The following is an 8348-nucleotide window of genomic DNA, read 5'->3' as shown; positions in this document are numbered from 1 at the left end:
CATAAATTCTTCAGCTAAATCTCTGTTTTTGCATTTATTTTCTATTATAAACAAAACTGGAGGGAATATGTCGGTTTTCCTTCATTAGGATAAATTCTTAGAATTGTTGGAGAAAGAGTAAGCAGATAACTTTGTAAAATATTTTGATCCATGTTGCCAAATTTTCCTTCAGAAAGGTTTTATTTACCAATGTTATACACATGTTCTTCCGTTTTCACAACCAGTTAATCCCAGACATTAATGCTCTTTCTAATCTTTGCCAATCTGAGAGAAAATATAGTATCTCAGAATAGAAATTATTTTCATTGGGTTTTCTTAGTGACCAAACATTAACATTTATTGTTATTACATCAAACATCTTTGATAGACTTATTTTTCATTTATTACCCTAGCCCAAGTTCATATTTTGAAAATTTGTTTCTTTTTCTGTGCTTTCTATTATTCCTAGATTTCTTCTCACCCATGTAAACTTGCTATGTTTTCTTTTTAAGTGGATACATAAAGCTTTGTAAGGAAGATTTGTTATTGTTGTTATTGTTTTGCATTGTGAAAAACTAAAGCTAATTAACTGTTATCACTTCTTTTAGCCTAGATTTTGTGAAGTCTTTATGTGACCAAAATGACAATACATTATCAATGTTAGTTACCTTATTAGGCCATTTTCCTATCAAAATTACTTGATTAACATACCACCAATTGGTGAATGAGATTTAAAAATACCAGATCCTCTATACCATAAATGATACTGTTGCCTTGTGTAAACTCATTCTTTTTAATTAAATGGTGAAGATTTGAAATTATGAAAGCTTTTGTTATTAGTTAATTAATGATGATTATTGAACCTCTGTCAAATATGTTCATAGAATGATAATATTTTTTCTTGTACTCACACTAACTTATAATCACTCATCTTTGTAAAAAGATTTTATTTGTTTTGTCAAAATAGGCTCTAAATGCTCCCAGTTTCCTTAATGAAAAGTAATTGCTATATAAAATTTCATTTTATTTCAAAACACACTGTCAAATATCCTATGGCTTGTTTAAAAATAGTCAGGCATTATGAGATAAACTCTTAAATAATGGTAACAGTAATAGCAATAAGTAAACTAAAAATCTGCCCTTTTTCTGAACCAAAACAACAACAAAAAGATTTAACAGGTTACCTTAAGTAGTTTCTATAAACAGTTCTCTTACTTCCGCAAGGCACCTCAATATGCTATCTGGGAGGCTTTCATTTTTATTAAACAAACCTAAACTCTCTGCTTCTGCTTTAGTATTAAAAGAGAAATAGAAAAAATAAAAATAAAAAAGCTGTGTATCCATAGTTCTCTAAAGTGCTGCACTCCCACTCACTGTCTTTTTCCCACTGTGAGGGGCATTTAGTAAGGCACCATTTGTGCTCACGATTCTTGCCTCCCCCTGTTAGACTCTCAATACCCATTCACCTTTTGTGTTTATAAAACTGACTGATGCACAGTTTTCAAGGTGAATAGTAGCCATTGTAGGACCGAGTTGCTCCCTACTTCTGTACAGTATGGAGTCATCTGTCGGGGAGTATATCGGCTCTTCAGCCAAAGACCTGGCTTTGCCTGCCCTGTCCTGTTGCCTTTCAGTCAGTATCCAGGAAGTTTCCTGGACTGTCCACATCAACTTCAGAATAAAGTGCTAAACAAAGTCAATTTTTTTCTTAAACATATACCTTTAACAAACACTTAAGAAACAAAAAATGTCATTCTTCTTTTAGACATTAACTGAGTAGAATTTGTCTTAAACTGAGTAGAATTTGTGACAGGGAAGAGAATTTAGTAGCACCTGGAAAAGTCTGCACATGTGCAGGAGAAGGGGGGCAGGTCAGAGGGAGAGGAAAAAGCAGACTCCCCACTGAGCAGGGAGCCCAGCCAGACACGGCTCCGTTGCAGGACCCTGGCATCACGACCTGAACCCAAGGCAGGTGCTTAACTGCTTCACCAACTGAGACACCCAGACATCTCTTGATGTCACTTAGAGTCAGAAAAACAACACAATCTTTATGCCTTGGTGAAGGCTTCTGGTGAATTTGCTTCTTTGTGGCTTGACACAATTCCACAATCAGGCCATAACTTGTCAGCCCAAATTTCCATGTGATCTTTCCTTTTTAGCAGCTTCATGCTATTGTACACTAAAAGCCTAGTTTATATCCTTGGCCAAATGAAAACTAAGGACAAGAAGAATTATTTAAAGATTCTTTTTTTTTTTTTTTTGGTTATTGGAGATTATCATTTCTTAATACATATAGAAAACTGTTTTAATCTAGTCATCTAGGAACAAAATAATATCGTTAATGTCATAACTAGATGCTGCATTGATAGTTAACAATATTGTTATGGCTTCTTGGTAGAAAAAAAATCCCTGCCCTGTTGCATTCAATTGGACAGAATTATCATGTCATAAAGCTGTCAAGTTAATCTGAATTATAGATGTTTGACAGGCAAATAAAGATGAAAATCATTGTTCCAAAAATTGGGGATTATAGATCTCCTACAGAAATATACATGTTCAATTTAATAGTGATAATCCTTCAATTTAGATGAGCAGCCTTACTGCCTTGATAATGTTTTTTAATATCAAGGGCAGGATTTTATCTTTCACATCAAAAATACTTTGAAAAATTCTTACTTGGGGACCTTATGCACACTGTAAAAGTAAAAGTAATGATCTAACAGGTTTTTTTCTTAGACATATGAAAGTGGAATTAGAAACCAAGCATTTATAGGTTAAAAATAATCTCTTAAAGCTTATTTTCAATCAAATTTTATAACAAATTCAAACCACTTTGTCTCTCTTAAGGGAATTTATTACTACGGTTATTTCTCCACTAAACCTGTCCTTTTAAATCTCTAAAAAATGGAAGAACAATTTACTGCAATAAGAATGTTTACCGAGGGTGCTTTAGGAAGTCTTGACCTTTAACTGCAGCTTTCGTGTGCAGGCCTTGCAACTATTTTATTTCATAGCATAGCAAGAAAAAATATAAAGAAAAGTAATGAGCAAATATAATCAAGTACAGTATGCTACACCGTTACTTTAATCAGATTTGCTAATCTCTTTCATTTTTATATTTTGATGATAAAGTTAAATGGTCTAGTATAAAATGTAATATGCAAGATCCAGTATAAGTTCTTATTTTAGTGAGGATTGGAAATTGCTGAGCATTCTTTTTCTTATTCTCTTTCTTTTTTAGAGACAATTGTTTTTGTTTATTCATCTTAAGGCTAGAACTTCCTTAAAACAGGAAAGAAGGAAAGAAGGAAGGCCTAAAGGACTTCATGTGTTTAGCCTAAGCTTTTATTGTAGGATCTCATGCACCACATTTTGTGTTTGAACTCATTCACTTGGGTGCGGTCACCTAGCTAATAAATGGTGAAGGCAAGATACAAAGCGCATTCTCTTTACATTACTACCCTGCTTAACTGGTAGCATTAAAATTTGTATAGAAATCATATGCCAACAACAGGGAATGGCCAGCGAGAACCAGAGAAAAATTGGGGTTACAAAGACAAATTGACTATATTCATCAGTAGTGCCAGAGGAAATGGGCAAGATGATACACTTATTCTACTTTTCTTTCTTTTCCTTCCTTTCTTTCCTCCCTCCCTCCTTTCTTCTCGCTCCCTGCCCCCCCCTTCCTTTTTCTTTCTTTCTTCTCTTTCTTTCTTTCTTTCCTAAGTAAATGTTCATTTAGTAAGAAGACACTGTGTAATTAAAAAAAAAAACAGTTTCTGGCTGCTTTTAGCAATGACTCTAAGTTTCCTTTAATATAGTTAATGAAATAAATTTATTTAATTAAAGAATATAATAGAAAAGATGTTGTATCCTTATTAAGTTAGTTTAAGGGATTGAATCAACCATGTGATCGCTGAGATTGGCAAATTCCAAATTTTTGAAGGCATAATTTAAATAATCAATGAAGCAACTTTGAAATTTATATTTTATTGTGGTAAGAATGTCGCAGAGGGTGGAATTCACCCAATATATGTTTAGCTATACAATACATTATTGTTAACTATAGGCACAATGTTGTGCAGCAGATCTTTAGAACCCTCTCATCTTTCATAATGGAAACTTTATGCCCTTTGATAGCAGCTCTACATTTTCCACTTCTCCCTGCCCCATGTATTTACCATTCCATCCTCTGATTCTATGAGCCTGACTATTTTAGATAAGTTATGTAGTGGCATCATGCAGTGTTTTTCCTTCTGTGACTGGCTTATTACACTTAGCGTAATGTCTTCAAGGTTCATGCGCATTGCTGCATATTTCAGAATTTCCTTCTCTTTAAAGGAATGATATTACATTAGCATGTATATGACACATTTTCTTTATCTGTTCATCTGTGGACAGATATTTATGTAATTTCTTTATTTGGCTATTGTGAATAATGCTGCAAAGAACACAGGAGTACAGATATCTCTTTGAGATCCTGATTTCTGTTATTTTGGGTATTTACCTAGAAGCAGGATTGCAGGGTCATGTGATAGTTCTATTTTTAATTTTTGAGGAATCTTCATACCGTTTAATATAATGGTTGCAGCATTTTACATTCTCAGCAACAGTGTTACTAGGGTTTCAATTTCCCTACATCCTCACCAACACTTGCCTTTTGTTTTTTTGCTAATAGCCATCCTAACCCCTGTGTAGTGATACCTTGTTGTGGGTTTGATTTGCATTTTTCTGATAACTAGTGACATTGGTCATATTTTCGTATATCTGTTGACCATTTGTGTGTCTTCATTGGAGAAATGTCGATTTAAGTCTCGAGTTTATTTTTTAATCAGGCTGTTTGGAATTTTTGCTATTGAGTAGAGTGGTTATTTATATGTTTTGGATATTAACCCTTTATCAGAAATATGATTTGTAGATATTTTCTTCCCTTCTGTAGCTCGCCTTTTCACTCTCTTGATTGTTTCCTTTGCCTACAAGGGAGGTTTTTACTTTAACGTAGTCCTACTTGTCTATTTTTGCTTTTGTTACCTGTCATATCTATGAAATCATTGCCAAGACCAATGCCATGAAGATTTTTTCCTGTTTCCTTCTAGTTCTACAGTTTGAGGTTTTAAATTCAAGTATTACATTTATTTTGAGTTGAATTTTGTGTATGGTATATGATAAGGGTCCAATTTCATTCTGCTGCATGTGGATATCCAATACTCTCAACATCATTCATTGAAGAATATTCTTTTCCCATTGTGGTTTTTTGGGACTTTTCCCATTGTGGTTTTTTGGGGCTCTTGACAAAAATCAGTTGACCTTATAATTATGGGTCTATTTCTGAGCTTTTTACTCTGTTCCATTGACCTATATGTCTGTTTTTGTCAGGTACTGTTTGTTGACTGTAGCTTTGTAAAATATTTTGAAATCAGGAAGTGTGAGACCTCTAGCTTTTTCCTTCTTTGTAAAGATTGTTTTGTCTATTTGGTTTATTATGCAGTTCCATATGAATTTTCTTGTTTGTTTGTTTGTTTTTCTGTTCTGTAAAAAATACCGGTGGGGTTTTGATAAGAATGGCATTGAATTTGCAGATTACTTTGGTTAGTATCGACATTTTTAACAATATTAAGTCTTTCAATCCATGACCGCAGGATGTCTTTCCATTTCTTTTGTCTTCTTTAATTTCCTCGTAGAAGAGTTTGAGAGGATGGCATTAATTTTTAAAAAATGTTTGGTAGAATTTACTAGTGAAGCCACCTAGTCCAAGACTTTTCCTGGAACTCTTTGGAAGATTTTTGTTTACTGATTCAATATCCTTCCTAATTATAGATCTGCTCAGACTTTCTATTTCTTCTATTTTCTGTATGTTGTATGTTTCTAGGAATTGACCCATTTCTTCCAGGTGATCTAATTTGTTGGCGAGTAGATGTTTATAGTTGTCTCTTAACAGTTATTTCTGGGGCATCAGAAATATTTATTTGAATCTTTTCTCTTTTTTTCTCAGTTGGTGTAGCTAAGGTTTGCCAATTTAGTTTATCTTCCCAGAAAACCAACCCTTAGTTTTGTCGATTTTTTTCTACTGATTTCTCTTCTTTACTTTATTTATTTGTGGCTGAATATCTTTTCTTTTTCAACATTTCATATAATTTTTTTTGGATACAAAACTCAGGAATTAAAGAATGAATACCACTTGTTTCTAAATGCATCATATTAATTATTGTTTTTATGATTTGCAAGAATAAATTCCAGTGGTAATCCAGCTCGGGATAAAATTTATATTTTGTAGAAATATGTAAATTTTAGAAAGTTCAATATTGGTTCAAAGATTCAATGGTTCAAAGGTTGACTTTCTACAGAAATGAACAGAAGGATAGTGTATATTTGAATATTGGTTCCTGTTATTCCTATATTTTAATTATAAAATATGTACTAAAAATGCAATAGCATATTTACACATTGCATATCTTTTAGAAAGTATAAAAAGATCAACAAACATGCATGATTTAAAAAACTATTCCTCAAGATAACATATTAATTTGCATGTCAATATTCTTTTGTGGTTTTGAAGACTGCTTTTAAGGATGCCCTCTCATCTGAACCACACAATTATGTATACCTATGTTTTAGATTACAAATCTGACTCAGAAAGTTAAAAAATATTTATTTCCAATGTTACACAGCTACTAATTGATGCATCCAGAGCCTGAAACCAGTTCTTGACTCTATATAAAGATTGTTTTAATGTGTCCACAGACACCTCACTGTGTATTTGAGAGCACTAATAAATGGTTATATAAAGATATATATTTATAAATCTTATAGATCTTGATCTATAAAAAGCTATCTTAAGAGATTCAATTTAAAATTATTTATACATTGCTTGTTATGTGCCTGGCATTTTGCCATTCTTGGATAAACACGTGTAGATGAAACATCAGCCCCAATTTCAAGAAGCACACAGTAATAGAGACAGGTAAATGTATGATATAGTATGATGTGGAGATATAGCCAGTAACTACGGAGTACACAAGAAACCCAGAAGAGGACAGAGAGTTCAACTGTTCTTGGGTTGAGCTGGCTTCATGGAGGATAGACCATCTGAACTGGGATTTGAAAGACCTTATTTCCCGTTACACATAACGCAAAAAGAGCAAGTTGCTTGGTGAAATGAAAACCAAGTGAAATTCATCTAACAAAATTCTTTTACCTAGTTTTCACTCCAACTAGCACCTTCTTTTGTATTCATTATATTGGTTCTTAATAAGATGGGGCATCCATTATCTAAAACAGAAAAACAGACAACAACCCTATTGATTCTGTCTCTGACACATTCTTATATCAGTACACTCTCTTCTTTCCTATGGCCATACCATTTCCCAGCCAAACCATTGCAAAGATCTGTAGGTAGATTTTCTCTGTACTAACAACAGAAAAATCTTTATGAAATGTAAATCTGGTTTGTCACCATGTAACCAGAAAAACTTCAGTGGATTTTCTGGACTTCCTGGATAAATGCCAACTTGGTCTTTTTTTTTTTTTTTAATATTTATTTATTTATTTGAGAGAGAGAGAGAAAATACGTGCGCGTGCCCCTGTGCACACACCAACAGGGGGAGGGGCAGAGGGAGAGGAAGAGTCCTTGAGTAGACTCTGCACTGAACAGGGAGCCCAATGTGGGGATCGATCCCAGGATCCCAAGATCATGACTGAGCTGAAATCATGAGCCTACTGAACCACCCACGCACCCCCCGCCACCACTTGGTCTTTATAATAAATCAAATTTTTCTTAATGTTAAATTTAGAAAAGTGCTTAGTTATTTGGGAGCAGGAAGTGAGGTGCAGATTTGAGGGAGTGCACTAGAACTTAAGTTACCAGGGAGAGGAACTTATCAACCTTGTTTAACTCCTCATCCTCACCACCTGGGACTGTGCAAGGCACCCAGTATTTATTGAATATGGTGATGTACTTACACAATATTACAATCTATATACTAGTGTTTATAGAAATATATAATAACTTATTTATCGAGTGCAAATCATCATTCTAGTTGCTTTACATTAGCTTTTTCAGTATCTTTAAGTATTTACATTATCTTTAATCCATATGTTTATATTATCCTTAATCTCTAGAATGTTGCCAGAGGATATTGTCTCTCTCTCTCTCTCCTTTTTTTTTTTTTTAAGTGAGTGCAATAACTGAAGTTTAGAGAGGTAAAAAAACTTGCCAATGTCACATAGCTGACAAGTGACAAAACAGATTCAAAACAAGGTCTGCTTGGCTTTAAAATCTGTACTCTTTTCTTTTTAACAGTCTGCCTCCCTTTTCTATCTCCTGTAGGTTCCATCTGACTATCCTTATTTATAAGGTACCAAAAGGTCTT

Source organism: Ailuropoda melanoleuca, chromosome 5 (genome assembly GCF_002007445.2).
Source record: "Ailuropoda melanoleuca isolate Jingjing chromosome 5, ASM200744v2, whole genome shotgun sequence".
In the NCBI taxonomy this organism is placed as follows: domain Eukaryota; kingdom Metazoa; phylum Chordata; class Mammalia; order Carnivora; family Ursidae; genus Ailuropoda; species Ailuropoda melanoleuca.
The sequence above is the reverse complement of the archived record's forward strand: the minus strand, read 5'-3'. Positions refer to the sequence as shown.